This window comes from Enhydra lutris, unplaced genomic scaffold (assembly GCF_002288905.1).
Source record: "Enhydra lutris kenyoni isolate GAN:26980312 unplaced genomic scaffold, ASM228890v2 scaffoldscaffold4, whole genome shotgun sequence".
Classification (NCBI taxonomy): domain Eukaryota; kingdom Metazoa; phylum Chordata; class Mammalia; order Carnivora; family Mustelidae; genus Enhydra; species Enhydra lutris.
In genome coordinates this window covers 37,141,284-37,158,064 of record NW_019154088.1, presented here as the reverse complement: position 1 = coordinate 37,158,064, position 16,781 = coordinate 37,141,284, and positions in this window count along the sequence as shown.

Sequence of the window (16,781 nt, the reverse complement as noted above, 5' to 3'; positions counted from 1 at the left end):
ACTGATGAACCTGTTCCGGGAGTCATGGGTGTCGTCAGAGGCAGCTGCAGATTCACAATCATACTGAAGCTTGTACATAATTGGTTTGGTCTAAAAGATGTGACCCAAACCTGATAGCCTTGCAACTCTGTATTTTAGTGCTTTTAAACTTATTTGCAGAGTAACTGTAGCTATGACAGTCTCACAAACACCCCACTGTTAGAATGATTCTCAATTAAGATTCATTTATTTCTTCATTTTATCCAGAAAGAATTATATAGAAAGGTCTCTGCTCATTTTATACAGGTAAGAAACTTGTGTCTAATATGATAGGATACGTATTTTTATTTTATTTTTTTTAAGTTGAGCCTAAGTTCTCTCTCTGTGTCTCTTTTTTAAAGATTTTTATTTATTTGACAGAGAGAGAGAGACAGTGAGACAGGGAACACAAGCAGGGGGAGTGGGAGAGAGAGAAGCAGGCTTCCTGCCAAGCAGGAAGCCCAATGTGGGACTTGATCCCAGGACCCTGGTATCATGACCTGAGCCAAAGGCAGATGCTTAATGACTGAGCTGCCCAAGCACCCCAAGCCTCAGTTCTCTTATATTCTGAATAATTCAAATTTGTGATTAGGAAAAGAAACATGATATCTAATTTCTATTTATAAAGTCAAATGACTTCTTAGTTTCTACAGTGTGTGTGTGTGTGTGTGTGTGTGTTTATACTCCTTTTTCAGTGAAGACCACTGACTTGGAAGAGGAAAGTCAAGAGAATCAGCATGGACAACCTTTATTTTCTTTCTAAATCTTAACCCAATGCAAGTGTCATGGGAGGGGTATGCTTACAGTGCTATTGGAGTACAAAGGTATATCTTGGAAGTCTTCTTCCAGGACGTGATGTCTTAACCTAAGTTTTGAAGGATGGTGAGAATTAACTGGATGCAGAAAGTGGAAGATGAGTGAAGGATGGTGGCTGAGTGAGAAGTGTATGGAGAGAAACATAGCAGGAAATATCATGTATAATTGGGGAATTGTGCTGGGATCAACAAGAAAATGTACGGGAACAGTGGGGATGAGCCTGGACCCACAGTGATGTAAAACAGTTAAGTTGTCGCTATGGCTACCATCACCACCACAACCTCTGCTCACATCCACTCCCATTCTTATCATGCTGGTGAGTAGCATGCCATGTTCAATTAACAAGGAAGAGGCAGAAAGACAATGTTGAGTTGTCTACACTACAGGATTTGGAGACTGAGTTCAAATGAGGTGATTTACACATAGATGGCTTGTTATGTTCGGCCGGTTCTAGGGACATCCATGGAGATATCGAGCAGGGTACTAGGTATACAGGATTGAAGTTCAGCAGGGAGGATGGGGCTGTAGACAGACCCTGGGAGTTGTTGGAATATACATATGACTTCATACTTGAAGACATTGGTTTTTGGAAAGAGAATAGGAGGGGGAGAAAGGGCAGAGGAAGCAAACTATACTTTAAGGGGGGCTTGAAAAATGTTAATTGATGTCATGGGAAAGAAAAAAGGGAAGGAAGAAAGTTCAGAAAAAGGATAAAAAGGATTAAAGTGGAATCAGAGAAAATGTCAGTAGCAGGAAGAGCACATTCACTTATTTATTGAATGCCTACTGTGTATAGTCATGTGTTAGCTGCTGCGGATACAGAAAGGATGAATGGCTCTAACACATAGGACTATGGTAGGTGTTATGGGCAATATGAGATAGATTGGGCCAAGTCTCTGTTTTCAGGGTACTCGCAGTATATTAGAGAGAGACACATAAGCAACTATCAAGAAATAATATGAAGGAGAATAGAATAAGTGCTACAATAGAATACACTATTCTTGATTGGAATTGGAACAGGCTTCTTGGAGAAGATAACCCTTAGGTAGCATCTGAAGCTTGAGTGGAATGTCTCTCAGAGGAAAAGGGAGGGAAGAACTTTTTGGGGTGGTGATAGTGCATGAGAGTTATTGAGTGAACTATGTCCCTCCAAATTCTTATGTTCAGGCCTTAACCCCTAATGTGACTGCATTTGGAGACAGAACCTTTAAGGAGGTAATTAAGGTTAAATGAGGTCATAAGAGTGGGGCTCTTGTCCAACAGGACTGATGTCCTTAGAGGAAGAGAAAGAGATACCAGAGCTCTCTTTCTGTCTGTGTGCACAAAGAAGAAAGTTCTTGTGAGGACGTAGTCTGACATGGCATGTTTAGATGAAGACAAATAACTTCATGAGGCTGGAGACAAGGACATATGAAGGGCTGTGGTGGGAGGCGAGAGAGTTAAGTTTATTCTTTGAGTGACTGCATCCCATGAAGGAAGTGGCCACTTGGTTTACTACCTCTCAGATTATAAATACTGATCATACAGCAGAATGAGCAGAAGTTGGGTGGGGGGGGGGTGCTCCTGGGTGGCTCAGATGGTTAAGCATCCTACTCTTGATTCTGGCTCAGGTCATGATCTCAGGGTCGTGAGATCGAGCCCCAAGTCAGGCTCTGCATTGAACTTGGAGTCTGCTTGAGATTCTCTTTCTTTCTTCTTCTGCCCCTCTCCTGTTCACATTCTCTTTCTTGAATAAATACATCTTAAAGAGAAAGGAGAGGTGGGAAAATCCTTGGATTCCTTAAGGAGGGTTAGAGCTAGTGGTCATAATAGGTTTGTATCACAAAGACTTTTGAGGTAGCCTCCTCAGAATGAAGTCCTGAAAAATTAAGCTTCAGGTAAAACATGAAGCATTTCCCACAATCCCTAACAGATCTGTTGCTATACAGACATTAGCTATGTTTCATTATGTGATTTTTGGTTCCTTGGTTAGCAGTATTTGAAACTCAGCTTGAGGGTAATTTTGGTAACAACAACCAGACGGTTGTATTCATTAATCTTGTTGCTGTCAGTGGAAGAAATGCTTACCTAGGCAGCTTTGTAAACCATTGTGAAAATGTTTCTTTTCCATCTTTTTGAACCAGCAGGCTTCAGCATTGATGCATTGGCTGATTAATGCTAGTCTGGGCCAAGCCAAAGTCATGTACAAAGCAGCCGGCTCTCCCCTGAATAATCAACTCTCATTTAGAAGGAAATAGAAAGTTGTTTCAAATTAAACACTAAAGGGAAAGTGGTGACAGATGTTTAATTGGTTGCTTTCTTGTGCCTTCTTAATGTGTCAGATGCCCTCTTGAGAAAGGTTAGAGTAGACAGATGGAACGGGAACAGCCACTTAGCTATCCTCTGCTCTCATGCTCATGATAACATTCACTCTTCACTTCTTTTCAATATATCCTCTACTTATCATTTTTCAGACTCTGATTGTAGACAAGGAGTTACTCTCCCCATATACTTGTTACTGGTTGGAAAGATAGTTTTTTTTGTTTTTTTTTTTTTAAAGATTTTATTTATTTGACAGACAGAGATCACAAGTAGGCAGAGAGGCAGGCAGAGAGAGAGAGGGGGAAGCGGGCTCCCTGTTGTGAGCAGAGAGCCCAATGCGGGGCTGGATCCCAGGACCCTGGGATCATGACCTGAGCTGAAGGCAGAGGCTTTAACCCACTGAGCCACCCAGGCGCCCCAGGTTGGAAAGATAATTTTGAGCGAACTTTATGCTTACCGCACCCGAAATGTGGAAACCTGAGTTTGGCCCAGCCTTGAGCATTTCAAAGAACTTGTCTCTTTTATTCGAGGCTCTTTGAATACTTGACTTGCTCAGACCAAGGTCTATCACAAACACCTAGCACCTGGGAACCTTCTGTAGCGCTCATATTTTACTGGGTTCATCAAGATTGTCACATGTTCTCTTCTTGTTTCTACCTTCCATTTTTCATCTACCCCTGTCTCTGAAACCCACCTTTCCACTTATGCCTTTTGGCATGATTTGGTGTTTGCGCCCTGGCTTTGTGCATCAATGGCTGCTAGTAAGGGGACACTAGGATCTTCTGCCTGACTTTGGAGGGGCTGAACAGAGGAATGAACATTTTAAAGGTTCCTGCTGAATCGGGTCACATATATACAGCATTGGGCAGAGAATGTGAGACTCAGGCATGACATAAATTTCAGTAAATGGTAATTCCTGAGCCATTTTTCCATCCTTAGCATTTTCAGATATCAGAGGAAGTACACGATGGGAAGGAAGTTGAGAATTTTAGGCTATTTGCTAGATGGAATCAATTGAGAAAGCAGTTGGAACACCTAGGAGGCTCAGTCATTTAAGCTTCTGCCTTGGGCTCAGGTCATGATCTCAAGGTCCTGGAATCGGGCCCCGCATCAGGCTCCCTGCTCAGCGGGGAGCTTGCTTCTCCCTCTCTCTCTGCCTCTCCATTCTACTTGTTCTCTCTCTAATAAATAAATAAAATGTTAAAAAAAAAAAGAACTGAGAATGGAGATTTTGAAGTGTAGAGTGAACATTTTATTTTCCTCTCTCCTTTGATCATCACAGGATTTAGTATCATGCTAGTCCTTCCTAATAGGTATGGCTGCTGAGGTTGGAAAATGTGGGTTCAAACCCAAACTCACTAGCTGTGTGACCTTGAGAAGATTACTTAATGCCTCTGTTCCTCTGAAATGGAGATAAGAGTTGTACCCAACTGGGAATTATTTAGAAGAATGAAGACATCACAAGTAAAGTACCTAGGAAGAGAGCCTGGTGGTTGACAGCTGCTTGATCAAATTAGCTATTACTATGGCTGTGGTTGTTTTGTTGTTCTCTACAAAAACGTTATCTGGCATGTAGCAATGTTATTATTAGTATCATTATTATTGTTACCCATGTTGGTAATTTCCTACAGGCATGACATCGATTCAGGGTGTAGTTTTGTGCATTATTAACCTTATTTAAATGGCATGTGCATTTATTCATATACACTTACTAGATTAACAAAAAAATGCCAGCTAGCTCTTACTTGAGCTTTTATTTTTGGCTTCTCTGTTTCCAGATCCACCAGAAGCTGTCTGCTAGACAGGTGAAGCCACTCATCTCTTCGCAGCTGTGTGCTGAGACTTGGCAGCCAGCGTGTAAGAGGCCCTTGGATGAGACAAATCTTGTCTCAGAATCAGGTTTACAACATGCTGCCTCGTCTACTGAGGTCTTGAACTGACTCACTTTTCCCCTCAGGCTTTGAGCCTTTTAGTTACTGGGACCTATACTTCTCTTGCTTCCCCTTACCTGTGGGTCGTCTCTGTGGATTGCTGCTTCGTCTGCCTCCCTCTTGCTGTGAATTGTTTGATTCCCGGCCCTTGCCTGATGGGACTCTCATCATCTGTTCCTGGGTTTGAGGAATTGCATTCCGCTCACCTTGCTGGAAGCTGGCCTGACTTTGCCTTCTTACCCACTCTTATATTACTGAGGACCTCTCAAGTCTAAACCTCTTCTACTGAGCCATCACAACCAACCATGCCCAAGCGACCCAAGCCTTTCCGAAAAAATTGCTGTGGCTGACATAACACCTCATCAGGGTAAGTTTCCGTTTGGTAGTTTGTCTTAGATGATTCTGAGAACATTCTAGGCCTTGCCTCCTGTGGTTCATGTGGTGTGAGTCAGTGGATATTGTTTAACCACAAGTACAAAGTGGATTTGAATTTCTACCCTTGAGGCTCGATCCTTGCCCTGTGGGGGTGGGACAAAGGAAGCTCAGAGTGACCGGCCAGATCCACACACATTCTTCCTCCCAAATAGTGGGCACTTCTTATTCTGTTTTCTTCAACCACACATCTGTGTAGCACGGCGTGATTTTCAACTTCTTGAGAGACTAAGTTTTGTGTCACAAACTCAGAGAGTCCTTAATGACATGTTGACAGGTATTGAAAATGATGGGATTGGAGAGCTAACAGGTGACTCATGCATATGGATGTCTTCTGTGATTATACATAGCAATTTATCTGGGGTTATTTATGGTAGCATTGTCACGGCGATCAATGAGCAGTAAACAAGGCTCTCAGAGCCACGGGCAGAGTTTTTATAGCCTCTGTGACCAACTGCATTACGTCCATTTTAAAAAGCAAGTTTGATGATAACCTTATCGAACTTAAGAGTCTTTTTAAAAAATATTTTATTTATTTATTTGAGAGAGAGAGAGAGAGAGCATGAGAGGGGAGAAGGTCAGAGGGAGAAACAGAATCCCCATGGAGCAGGGAGCCTGGTGCGGGACTCCATCCCAGAACTCCAGGATCATGACCTGAGCCGAAGGCAGTCGCTTAACCAACTAAGCCACCCAGGTGCCCTGAACTTGAGTCTTAATGCTTCTTCTCTCCCTGAACCTTAAAAATCATTTTGAGCTACAAAAAGTCTGATGAGATGGAAAAGAGCTGGGTTTGTGGTCGAATAGAAGCCAGAATTCTAGGCCTCACTGACTGGTTGGGTGACCTTGGACAAGTCACCTATTTTGAGTCTTAGCTCCTCCTTTCTTTATGGGGGCTTAGTAATATTTGTCCTTGCTTAATTCACAGAGACTGTTGTAAGGAAGAAATGAAATGGCGAATATGAAAGTGTAGTACGGCATGCCCGGGAGAAATAAGGCTGCAGACAGCATTCTGGGAGAGAGGGTATGCATCTGGTTCTGCTCATTTTAGGTGCCAGGATCTGGACTTCACTGTTCAGGAATTCATACAGTCACACTTTGAGGGGGGGTTTCTTAGCTCAGAATTTAGGAAGATGACAAAAGGATTCGATGAGACTGAATCTATGCTTTCTAATGAAACTACATACAGTTGACTTGATGTTAGCTAAATAATGGTAAATGCTGGGAATTATTATGCAGGAAATACTATACAGGCTGCACAGGGATCCTCGGGCACATCTAGTTCTTTACACTAAGCAGCTGATAAGAAAAATTCCTCAGGGGCGCCTGGGTGGCTGAGTCAGTTAAGCATCTGCTTTCAGCTCAGGTCATGATCTCAGGGTCCTGGGATTGAGTCTCGTGTCGGACCCCCTGCTCTGCGGGGAAGTCTGCTTCTCCTTCTCCCTCTGCCACTCCCCTGCTTGTGTGCTCTCTCTGTGTCAAATAAATAAATAAAATCTAAAAAAAAAACAAACAAACAAACACAAAAGAAGGACAGCTCCTCAGTGTATTAAGATCGTGCTCTCAGGGGTGCCTGGGTGGCTCAGTGGGTTAAGCCTCTGCCTTCAGCTCATGATCTTCAGGTCATGATCTCAGGGTCCTGGGATCAAGCCCCACACCGGGCTCTCTGCCCAGCAGGGAGCCTGCTTCCTCTCCTTTCTCTGCCTGACTCTCTGCCTGCTTGTGATCTATCTCCGTCTGTCAAATAAATAAAATCTTAAAAAAAAAATGGTGCTCTTGGGCCTGTTTTGGTGTGCATGCCTCTGTGCACTGCCTTCCATGGATACCATCTGTTTTCTGGTTCTGGTGGAACTGGTGGGAATTTTTCAATTTATTATTTTTTCAGGAATCACTTCTAATGGCAGATTTTTCAGTCTCTGATGATGTGATTGATCAAAGGTCACTTTGCTCATAGTTTTGTTGATGTAGAGTTGCTGTTTGCTTCTCTGTAAAATGAGGCTTTTCTAAGCTGTGGAAACTCAAGATGTTTGTTTGCAAGTTAGTGACTTGGTAGAAAGCAGGCTTTTGAGAGAGCAAACGTTCTCTTGGTAAAGTGGATAACCCACCATGTGCTTTCCTTATCCCACATGGAAGTGCACCCTGGGTCTCCCCGTTCATATGGGTGGGGGTCCTGCCAGGCAGAGGAGCTGTGAATTCCTAGTGCTCATATTTGTATTCTCTTCTGTATTAGGATGCTCCAGAGAAGCAGAACCAATAAGATTTCTATCTCTATCCCTATCTCTATCTCTCTGTGTCTGTCTCTATGTCAAGATACAGCTCAATCAGCCAGAGAGTGCATTAGCTCTTCCTCCACCTTTTTGTTCTATCCAGGTCCCCAGCGGACTGAATGATGCCCTACCCTGGAAAGGGCCATCTACTATACTTAGTTCAACAATTCAAATGCTAATCTCTTCTAGAAACAACTTCACAGACACATCCAGAAATAATGTTTTACCAGCTATCTGAGCATCCCTTAGCCCAGTCTGGGTGACAGGTAAAATTAACCGTCATACCTTTCAACTCAAGGAGCCACAACATTGCACCCTAAATCCTGTCTTAAAACATTGCACTTGTCCCGTGATTGCTCCATAACTCACACTTGACTTCTGGGATTTAAGAGTAGGGTTTCTAGTTGAGCCACAGGGCTCAAGGACCTTCAACTTTTTTTTTTTTTTTTAAAGATTTTATTTATTTATTTGACAGAAATCACAAGTAGACAGAGAGGCAGACAGAGAGAGAGGAGGAAGCAGGCCTCCCGCTGAGCAGAGAGCCTGATGTGGGGCTCGATCCCAGGACCCTGAGATCATGACCCGAGCCAAAGGCAGAGGCTTTAACCCACTGAGCCACCCAGGCGCCCCAGGACCTTCAACTTTTACTACAGAGTCCAGCTGAGGGCTTTCCCGAGCAGTAGTCCTGGCCCTGACCTTCCACAGTTGCTGATACTGGGAATGGACTTCAACAACAAATCTATGCTTGACCCTGCCTGCAGTTCTTTCTCAGCCCGAGTTTGCTCTCTTTCCTGCTCTGGGCCGCGTGTCCTCTATGAGCTTTGAACCCATGTCTATTCTCACTCAACGTTATTTCCACAGAGTCATGGTACAGAATAAATAAACACACGAATGAGTTGACAGCATGAAAATGACCAAAAAAAAAAAAAAAACCCAAGTAAACATATAAAAATGTATTAATATTGCATTTTAAACACTAATTACCAATCAGTTATTAATCAAGTTGTGTATAGTGTTACGATTTAATAGAAACAGGTTATGAAACCAGATGACGCGAGTTCAGATGTTAGTCCTGACTTAGTAGCTGATGGTGATTTCTTAACTCTTTAAAACTTTAATTTCTTAACTTCCAAATGAAATGATACATGTAAATAGATAACACTTGGCAGGCATTAATTTCTCAATAAATGTTAGCTTTAATTTCTGTATTATATGAAACATAAAAAAGAAATGCTTTATTTTTCAAAAAAGAAAAAAAATTCTTAGTGGGAAACCAGTGGCAAAATTGACATAATCATTCTGGAGAAAAAAATTGACCAATAAAAAACAAAAGCATTAAAATGTGCTTCTTCTTTGATCAAGTATTTTCATGTTTAGAAATTACTATAGTAAAATATGGGGCATCTGGGTGGCTCAGTGGGTTAAGCCTCTGCCTTAGGGTCAGGTCCTGATCTCAGGGTCCTGGGATCTAGCCCCGAATCGGGCTCTCTGCTCAGCAGGGAGCCTGCTTCCCCCCCTCCCTGCCTCTCTGCCTACTTGTGATCTCTCTCCCTCTGTCAAATAAATAAATAAAATCTTAAAAAAAAGAAACTACTGTAGTAAAATAAATAGGTATGTCTAAAATATACATGTAAAGAATTTCTGATAACTCTTATTTTTAATTATAAAAAAGGAGACAAATATTCAGGAACAGGTAGATTTTCAAGATCAACAAATAGAAATGGGTATTTTTGAATGGGAAAGTACCCATAAAAGGCCAAGTGGAAAAGCAGATGATAAACCATTAGAAACATTATGGTACCATCAGAACTCAGATGAGCTAATGGCCCTTATAAACTGAATACATCTAAAATCACACTTGGGATTCTCTTCAATGTTTTCTTTTCCTGCTGTTCCTATTTCTGTGTATTACACTACCTAGCTGAAATCCTTACATTCCTGTATTATATACTTATTTATTATCTATTTCCATTACCAGTATGTTAGTTCCATGGGAGCAGACATTTTAACTGTTATGTTCGTAGTAATATTGCCAGTACCTAGAACAATGACTACCAGATAGTAGGCAATCAATAAATATTTTAAATATTTGTTAATTAATTGCATGAATGACTACTTAAAATACATTAAGTAGAAAAGGATGACAAAAGTGTAATCAGGGATTAACTGATAAGGCAGGATAGGCAGGAAGGCAGGATAATGGTATTCTTTTCTTTTCTTTTGTTTGTTTGTATGCTCTGTCTGCAGCCGAATTTGCAAGGAAGAGTGCAAAGCAATTTTCCTTTCATAACACATTACTACTGCATTGTATACCCTGGGGTACTAAACGTGAAGCAGCCTGGATGATACATATTTTTTAAATCCAACAGATAACAGCTTATCTCTTGCCGTACTAAACAAGGGGCACAATTCATTTGGATAGTGTCACTGAAGTAATACTACCTCTGGCGTTAGAAACATGATGTTTCTCTGAGCATATGCAATTATTTCATAGGAATCAAACTACTGGACGTGGTTGTTAGAAGATAGTTTCTATCCTGTGCTTCGTTGTTCTTAAGATTCAAGTAAAAAGCTTGTCAACATGGTTGAAAACATGCATATTTAGTTATTAGGTAGCATTTAGAAATACAGACTGTAGGTATTGCTGATAATGCTTTGGGGCCAATTTAGGTGAAATTATGAAATTTTTATTACTATTTGTTGTTTTTCAGAATAGCACATTTTGTCAAATATTTATAAAAGAATTCTAATAGGGCCAAACAGGCTGTCCTATTTTATTCCCTGCGATGTCATTGCGGTGCTATGTGCTTCCAAAGAAATTAAGAATTATCATAATAATAATGAGAATAATAACATGTTCTTTTTTTTAAAAAGATTTTATTTATTTATTTGATAGACAGAGATTACAAGTAGGCAGAGAGGCAGGCAGAGAGAGAGGGAGGTAACAGGCTCCCTGCTAAGCAGAGAGCCTGATGCGGGGCTTGATCCCAGGACCCTGAGACCATGACCTGAGCCGAGGGCAGAGCCTTAACCCATTGAGCCACCCAGGTGCCCCAATAATAACATGTTCTTAAAGCAAAACTCATGTAGCAGACTTGGTATTTGCTCAATTTTTTCCTCCCTCCCTTCTTCCCTTCCTCCCTCCTTTCCTTTCTTCCTTCTTGTTTTCTTTCGGTAGATACTTATGGAATGCCCAACTAGGTCTCATGTGCTATGCTGGCTTCTGGAAATAGAATGGGGGAATTAAACAGATACGGTCTCTGTTCTTGTGGAACTTAGAAACCATAAGAAGAAACAGTTATTCATTGATTCAACATATATTTATTGGGCAGCTAATGTGCCAGACACATTACAACAGTGAAAGCTACAGACAAGGGCAATGAGGTGGAAAGTACTTGGGATGTTCCGGGAATGGTAAGTAGGCTAACATGATCAATAGATTGGATTGGGCCAAAGAGGAAACAGAAAGGAGGCTGTAGTAGGCATATAGGTAAGAGATGATGGTGGCTGGAACCAGGAGAGTGATAGAGCAGATGGAGAGAAGGGAACAAATGTAAAATTCACTTGGGTGGTAGAACAGATAGGACATTCAGGCAGTACCATCAAAATATTAAGGTCTTTAACTGTGCTGATCCCTCAAAGTCTAGTTCAAATCTGATTTTCCATAAACCTATCTCTGATAATTTAGAGCTAACAAAGACCATTATTTATCACATATGGGGTCAGCTTTATGTCCACTATAACAAGTCTATACAAGATTTTGCTTTGTAACATTTTCCTTATCCACTAGCTGACTTGCTTTTGAAATTCTGTTATGTATATATTTATAAATTATCCTAATTATAATAAACATGGGTCAGTAAACTTTAAGGATATGTTAATGATGCTCTTCTCCTGGAGAATTTTTTTTTTTTTTTATAGGAAGTCAGTTCCATTACCTCCTGGCACCACTTTTGTTTTTTTATTTTTTTAAAGATTTTATTTATTTATTTGACAGAGAGAGACACAGCGAGAGAGCACAAGCAAGGAGAGTGGGAGAGAAAGAAGCAGGCTCCCCGCTGAGCAGAGAGCCCGATGCAGGACTGGATCCCAGGACCCTGGGATCACGACCTGAGCTGAAGGCAGACACTTAATGACTGAGCCACCCAGGCACCCCCTGGCACCACTTTTAAATAGATCATTTGTCAGGACACAAATCATATAGGAGGGACAGAACTAGGGTTTCCCGAGTAAATCGCTCTATTTCCTCGACAGATTTTATCCTGTCAGTCTTTTATTTGGAACTCAGATAAACCATCAGAGAGCCCTAATATAATACAGAGTCCTAGCACTAAGTATACTTAAGAAAAAGAGGCTTTCTTAACTTCATCTTGCTTTTTGATTTGTTTGTAGACCTTTATCATAATTCCTCTGTCCTTGAAATCTTTTTTGGACCTTATTCTATACTTTATGGAAAAATAACAGAAGAACTATCCTCAGAATTATGAGAATAATATCATCAGCTTTCAGCAAGACAGTTTTAGAGTAGGTAATACTGAATTCTCTATCTCAGCAACGACAATTTTATCTTCCGTGGAATCTTCATCTCTGTGATTTGCAGTGGTTGTCATTAAATAATATGATGGAAAAAGGGACATGGCTGGAGATGAGGCCAAAGAGGGATGGATCTTGACAGATTGGAACTAATTTCAAAAAGAGGAGAAAATTGATTTGGGGTGGTATCAAGTGTACTTGGAAATAGAGGGTGTAGTCTTTATTATCCCATGAATATATTAGTCTTCATATATCACTAAGTCCCTTGGGAAAAATGGCTACTACTGCAGACGTGCTTGTCAGGTCAGATTTATCTAACATGTTATTTGCTACAGACTTTTATTCTTCTAGGTCAAGGTGGCATATGAATCCATCTTTAGTCTGTGTGTTTTAAGGCCTTAGCTCAGTCAAAAAAATCTGTGTTAAGGTCACAAAGTCTGTAGAGTTAGCCTTGGAGAAAGGTGTGTTTTGTTCCAGCTTGATTGTTACTAGAATGTAGACGCAGGACTTCCTACCGTGAGATTAATGAAAATACCACCCACCATTGCTCACATTACTGGGCAATTTATTCTCTCCATAAGGGATGGGAGTAAAATTCAAAGAACGGCAAAGAATGCTTAAAAGGATTCATTGGAATTGATGAAATAGTGGGACTTATAAATAGAATCAAAAATGTTAGATCTATAAGAAATCTCAGATACCATTTAGTCCTGTCTTTTCATTTTACTGAGAATCACAAATGGGGACAAAAATCTCCTTTTGCTCAGAATCATAACCCAGAATCACCTGTCTCGGGACTTCTACTGGTTAGTTCAGAGCGGGGCTAAAACTCTGGGAGGGTCATGACTCCCTTTCCCCTGTTCTTTGTGTCACACCGATCTATCTTGAATCCTGAGCCATTACCTACTGAAACTAACTGTAAGATGCCTGTTTATCTGACCTATTTCTTATCACTTCTCCCTGTACCTTCTCTGCTTGCTGGTGAATCCAATCAGCTCATAGAGCCACAGATGTACCGGCTTATATTGCCTCTTACCATTGTCATATTATTACTCGTTCCCAGAGAACCCCGTGCCCTCTCCCCGCCTGTCAATGTGCAGTCTACTATACTTGACATTCTACTCAGCTCAGGCAAATCCCAGTTCTGCCATGGAGTTTTCCCTGACTGCTCAGCCATGACAGATTTATGGTTTCTGAATTTCTTAAGTCCTTACAGTTTATAACAGTGGCTCCCAAGTCCAGCTACTTTTCAGAATCAACTGGGGAGGCTTTTTCTTTTTCTTTCTTTTTTTTTTAATACTAAATTTTATTTTAAATGCAGGTTCTTTTTTTTTTAATTAAAGATTTTATTTATTTATTTGACAGACAGAGATCACAAGTAGGCAGAGAGGCAGGCAGAGGGGTGGGGAAAGCCCTCCCTGCTGAGCAAAGAGCCGGATGCGGGGTTCGATCCCAGCACCCTGAGATCATGACCTGAGCTGAAGGCAGAGGCTTAACCCACTGAGCCACCCAGGCACCCCTTGAATGCAGATTCTTGAGCCCTACTTTCAAGATTCTATTTTGAGATAAGTCTAGAGTGGACCGAGGAGTCTACATTAATCACCACCTTCCCCCACTCCCCTGGGACACGCGCGCGCGCACGCACACACACACACACACACACACACACACACACACTCCCCAAATGATTTTGACAAGCAGATAGTTTTGGGAATCAATGATCTAAAATTTATAAGAATTTTAAATTTAAACCCTTTTTTTCATGTGAATTTGTTTTATATTTCAACCTGTAGTGTGACCTGTAGTGGTTGAGGATGGTGGGAAAGGGAGAAAGGTGTTAAGATTCGTTTGCAAAAAGGAGTAGGGTCTGCTTGCAAAAGAAGTGTTGAGAAGCACATTTCTTAAAATGCTCGCTATTCTGGTGAAAGTTAAAGTGAAACTTAAAAAAGTTAAAAAGAATCTATCCTAAAAAAGATGTTTGTTCCACAAAGCTGTTAGTTATAGAAACACCATTTGATAACTGCAGAAGAAAAAAATGCTTTAAAATCTAGCACAGCTTATAGAGTATAAATGAGTGTGCATTTAGTTTGGGTCTTAGCAAATACTTTTGGAGACTATATCTTTTTCTTTTTTGTCATTCAATTGAGTGTAATTAACATACAGTGTTCTATTGGTTTCAGGTGTACAATATAATTATTCAATAACTCTATGCATTTTTCCGTGCTTTTCATGATACATGTACTCTTGTTTTTGAAGACTTAATTAATTTATTTGAGAGAGAGAGGGAGAGAGAGCACAAGCAGGGGGCAGGAAGCGGGAGAAACAGGGTCCCCACTGAGCAGGGCTCCTGACTCGGGGCTCAATCCCAGGACCTCAGGTTCATGACCTGAGCCGAAGGTAGATGCCTAACTGAGTCACCCAGGTGCCCAATGGTTATGTGTACTCTTAATCTCTTTTACCTGTTTCACCTGTTCTCCCACCACCTGCCCCTTGGCAATTGCTAGTTTGTTAGACTCTTTGAGTCTATTTTTTTGTTTCTTTTTTACTTTGTTCATTTTTTTTCTTTTTTCTTTTTTTCTTTTTAAGATTTTATTTACTTACTTGAGAGTGAGGGAGAACACAAGCAGGGAGAGGACACAGGGAGAGGGAGAAGTAGATTCTCTGCTGAGCAGGGTGCCCAATGTGGGGCTTGATCCCAGGACTCTGGGATCGTGACCTGAGTTGAAGGCAGATGCTTAACCAACTGATCCACCCAGGTGCCCCTCATTTATTTTGTTTCTTAAATTCCACATATGAGTGAGATCATATGGTCTTTTTCTCTCTTTGACATTTTGCGCTTCTCATTGTATCTTCTAGGTCTGTTCATGTTGCAAATGGCAAGATTGATTCTTTTTTATGGCTGAGTAATATTCCACTATATCTTTATATATTTATCTATTGATGGGTGTTTGGGCTGCTTCCATAATTTGGCTATTATAAATAATGCTGTAATAAACACAAGGGATGCATATCTTTTTGAATCAGTGTTTTCATATTTTTTGGGTAAATACCCAGTAGTGGAATTACTGGATCATATGATAATTCTATTTTTAAATTTTTGAGGAGCCTCCATATGTTCCATAATGGCTATACCAATTTGCATTTCCACCAACAGTACACAAGGATTCCTTTTTCTCCACATCTTCACCACTATTTGCTGTTTCTTGAGTTTTTGATTTTTAACTATTCTGGCAGGTGGGAGATTAAATCTCATTGTGGTTTTGATTTGCATTTACCTGATGATGAGTGATGTTGAGCATCTTTTCATGTGTCTGTTGGCCATCTGTATGATTTTAGAAAAATGTCTATTCAGATTCTCTGCCCATTTTTAATCAAATTATCATTGTTTTTGATTTTGAATTGTATGAATTTTTGATATATTTTGGATATATTCCAAAATATCAGATATATCAGATATATCATTTGGAAATATCTTCTTCCATTCAGTAGGCTGCCTTGTCTTTTGGTTGACCTAGACCATAGTAGTAAAGATGCAGTAACTATTTGTTGACTGAATAAATTTGATAACACACCCTTATGAAATCTTATGAAATCTTCCAACTGGGTTGGAAGATTTAAGGAATGACAATAAAAAAGTTAAAAAGGAAGAGATGGCTTTAAATGAAGAGCAGTAAGGATTAAATTTGGAGGGGTGCCTGGGTGGCTCAGTCGGTTAAGCATCTGACTCTTGATTTTTGGCTCAGGTCATGATCTCAGGGTTGTGACATTGAGCCCCATGTCATCACACTCCCTAGTTAGCAGGGAGTCTGCTTGAGATTCTCTCCCTTTCCTTTTACCCCTCCCCACCAAGATAAAAAAAAAAGGATTAAATTTGGAAATAGAGTACCTAGTCCATATAGATGAAGGACCCAAGCTCAAAGGTCTTCATCATTAGCAGAGCACCTGAAAGAGTGAAGTACAGATAAGACTTGTCAGTTGTAAGGATTCTGGTGGCCTGGGAAGCCTAGAGGTATTCAAAGCCTCTGGAAACCTAGAGGTATTCAAAACCATAACACAAAAAATCACAAACACTGTGCAATAAACCCACTTCTAAATGTAGAGCTGAATTCTGCTCCTGCTATTAGTTTTTAAGTGCCTATACCATATAAATTCTATGGAAATGCACTTGTAGTCCTTCTAATTACCTCTATAAATATAAAAATGTGTGGTATAAATCACAAAGGGCACTGGCCAAAGAAGGAGTTGGACTTTTGGGTTCTGGAAGAGTCTTTTCCACTGAACCATCTGTGGCTTTGGACCAACTAATTAGCTGTTGTGGGCCTCAAGTAATTCACCCCTTGGTTGTTGATAAAAATGTCACTCCCTGGGGTACAGAAAGGTAGATGTTTTTAACTCTCTAGAGTAAAGGTGCCCTATAAAGTTGAAAATAACAGATACGATATTGTAGAGCATTTAGACTTAGAAAAATGTCTCTTTATATGTGAAT